Consider the following 4,187-nt stretch of genomic DNA (forward strand, 5'->3'; position numbering starts at 1 on the left):
TGAAGTCTATGTGGGGACATGCAACAGTTTCTCCATTAATTGAGGAATTTATCCATCAGTTAAAGAGATAAGGATGAGTTGTGATATTGAGTTGTAATTAGTTGGCTCAATTAACTGAGTCAGGTCCAATTAGATTAATTCAAATAGTTTGTTGAATTAATTGTGATTTCAGTTAGTTAATGCTTGCATGCATGTAACTGCTGCACTTCAGATAACTGAATATTCTCTCATAAATAACTCATGCATGTCAGTTCAGACAGAGACCCAGTTGAGATCAGAGGAGGGACAATGTACTATCAGTTGGATGAATTTTTCCTATAAAGGAAACTCATCTATGCAAAAGGAATTATCTCCTTCAGGATTGTGCAATTATTTCTTAGCCAAGTGAGCAGTGTGAGGCGGGAATTCACACAAGTGGAAGCATTGGACCCCAGGAGAAACTGCGCAAGGAAATAGGAGGCTTGGAGGGCAGAGGAGAAGGTTGCGAGAGCCTTTGGCTGTCTATAAGCAGTATTTGTTTGATTGCAGAGAGAGAAGGATAACTTGAGAGTTGATTCTTTTTGTAACTTGAACAAGATTTCCACTTGTATGATAATACAAAGATTGGGGTTTTAGGCTGAGGCTTTCCCCGGGTTATTTCTTCAGTGTTATGTGTGATTGATTTCTCATTCTCAGTTATATGTGTTCTCTTGATCTTGCTCAATTCGATTAAGCTTCCACAAATTATTGTAGAAGTAGATCTTGTATTTTGCTCTAGTCTATTACATAATCTGTCGATCTACAGTGGGAATTTCTACAACACATCATTACAAGGAATGAACATGTTAAATCATTATAAAAAAATTAATGTTACATAACCATTATCAAGAATATTAGTGTTAAATAAATCATCAACTATAAGGAAATAATAGTGCTCATCACAATTTAAAAAATCACAAAGATGTCTAGATCTATCATAATCAATTATCAATAAAAAAGAAAACAAGGGAATGAAGAGTCCAAAACACAATCTGTTAACTATCATCACAAGGTGCACCATGTCTAACCAAAGGTAAAGAAGGAAAAGAGCATCATTCCTAGACTAGGAGAGTCTCAACATGTACATAAAGGGGAATTCATCTCATGCAAACAAAATATAGTTCACCATAACCATTAAATATACTTTATTTATCAATAACAATTCACTAAAGAAAGTTGGTAATTAAGGACCAGTCAACCATTATCCACTAAGGGGTGATACTCGTAAGCATTAACGGGGATTTGATTATCCATTAATAACAATAATCAATAACGAGGCAATGATCCATAATGAACATAAAGACCTAACCAAGAATATATGCTTAGTAATACATCAAGGGTGTGTACTCACCCTTTCCATATTAAGCAAACACACACACACACACATCACGAGAGGATAATGAGATCATCACATATATCTAGAACCAAAATCTCATACAATGATCTCCATACACCAAGGGATGTTACAAATTCCATAAATTTAAAATAATTCTTACCAAATTTCACACAAAAAAGTCAGTTTCACTTCTCACTATCTTGGGTAGATGGAAAAGGTCAAACTCGTATCGCATTTAGATTAGATTTAGAAAAAAAGGAAGAACAAAATAAATAATTGACCTCTATATTGCTTAAAATACCAATGAATAAGAAACCTAATAAACAATTGAATGTAAATTCAAGTTAGTGACAACTTTACATTTTGTTTGGAATGGGAAGTCAAGTTGAACAACATTGAATTTACCATGAATTTTGTTGTTTTTCATATGCCCCTTGAGTCTTAGATGAGGGTCACACCAACGTTTATGATATAGTCAATGAAATCTAGAAAAAAAAAATAGGTCGCATGTTATCACCAAAAAATTGATCATCTAGCCTAATTTACTAGATGGATCGAAGTACACCATGTAAAGACAATTTTACCATAGTAGAATTGTTTTCACTATGAGAAATTACTTAATAAACCACCCTTGTTAAGTAATTTATAGTTAAACCCATGAAGAATAATTAAATAAATCACTATTTATTTGATTTTCTTCTAGGAATAATTAATTAAACCATTGTTCAATTATTATTCCTTGTCATATTTGACCCAATCATGAAAAATAAACAAATAAATCATTAATTATCTTATTTTTCTCTAAGAATAATTAATTAATTATTATTCTTTGTCAAATTTGACTAAATACGTTAAGAATAATTAAATAAATCATTATTTATTTATTATTCCTTAACCAACTCCTTGAGATGATAAATAAATCATTTATTTATTTATTATTTCTAAATAAAAGTTTAAATACATTTTCCCTCCTAACCAAATATAATAAAATATTCCAAGTGGTTATTCCAAGAATGGGGTTAATAATATTTTATTATTGCTCATTATTCGAGGATAACTCAATATTTTATTATAAATAAAAGAGTTTTCCATTCATTATTCACTTTTGATTATTTTCATTATTGCACTCACTGTTGTAACTCTAAATATTTTCATTGTCCACCATCATTTTTCTTCCATTTGAGTTCCCATTGAGCTCAAACATTTCATTTGCTAGGTTTACACATTATAGAGGAGAGAGACTCTATCAAAAGTTGAAGACGTTTGAGGATAACCAAGAACCCATCCCATAGAGGGAGACTCGTAACATTTATTTGTTCCATTCATATGTGTTATGATAAAAACTATTATTTGTATATCTGGTTTCCATTGGACGATTGGAGTTATTATTGTTTCTTTTTGCTGTTTAACTATGATTGTGGCATAGATCAGGACTTTGGAAGGTTTTATTTCTATCAGTTGCTTCATATCTACAATGTTTAGCAGCCATTTATATCGTTGAGATTGTTTGTCATCCACAGTCTTAAGTGGGTTCTTTTCGTGCATCTTTGAGAAAAAACGCTACAAAATTGACAACTCCACTGGGGAGCCTTGCCCTTAGGTTCTTTCCTCTTAGCTTTGCCCCCCTGTCCGGATGCTTGCGCAACAGGAGTGGGTTCCTATTGGGGTTGTGATGGCGCTGAAGCAGTGACAGGGGCTGTAGGGATTAGTTGAACTTGGGTCAAAGCATTATAAAGTCATAGCTGACTAGGTGGAATTCTTGCAGGGGGATCGATGTACCATACTAGGATCCCCAAAGTCATGTTAGGAAGGACCAACAAAGCCATGACAGGGATAGAAAATACTCCTGGAGGGGGAAATAAGAAAGGTATTTGGCCTACAGGGTAATGTCCCGATGGAATAGCTCTTGGATGGTTGAGACATGGAGGAATAGTTCCTGGTGGAAACATAAGAGAGGCACCCACAAACGGAGGAGGTCCTAGGGGGTGGATCTAGAGGGATTAGCTAGGATGGAAACAGGAGGGTGTTGAGGAGCTGGCTATTGATCAGATGTACCAGACTGCTTGAGAGCATCCCGTGACGCTTGTAACATGCAAACACTCATAGAGTTAGGCTCTGAGATGAGAGGGGGAGGACTAGGGAAAGCACCCAACAATGAGGATATTTGTAGACTCGGGTGAAACACCGGCGAGAGGAGTTGGAGACTAATTATCTAACACCAATGAGATAATGGACTCGGGGGAGGTCACAGATGCTGACTCGTAGTAAGTCAACTGATCGATGGTAACAATCTTCCCTTCATGGGGATATCACATCTTGCGGAACACCGCAAATGCGATGACTGACATGGCATACGTGTAACTACGACCCAAGAGAATGTTGTAATCTAAAGGGGCATCAATAACCTGTCTACATGGACAATCTTGCTCGCAAGGGTCACTGGACATTTGCAGTACATGCCAAGGGGTTGGTAGGAGTGTCCGTCCCAAGCACGCAAAGTGATGGTGGAGGGGGCCAACTTAGATGACTTAAATTGTTTCCAGGCGGCAGCAAATAACACACAGGTGGATGCACCTTCGTAAATAATTCATCGAGAGATGATGACATTACAAACTCGAACGGGGATCTGGAAAACAACAGATCAAGGCAGTGGAGGATGTTCTGATGTATCAACGGGGAAGACAATCAAATGATCGTCAGAAGGATCTACTACACCCAAGGCAGTTAGTAGAGATTTCTTTTGAGATGGGCATGACTGGAGTACTTCCAGTGTCAACATGGCAGTAGGTGATTGTGCCAAGTCGTCTACTATATTGTATGTATGGGCAGCTCG

This window comes from Pinus tabuliformis, chromosome 9, assembly GCF_031772625.1.
Source record: "Pinus tabuliformis cultivar Carrire ecotype Pingquan chromosome 9, CPIR1, whole genome shotgun sequence".
Lineage (NCBI taxonomy): Eukaryota > Viridiplantae > Streptophyta > Pinopsida > Pinales > Pinaceae > Pinus > Pinus tabuliformis.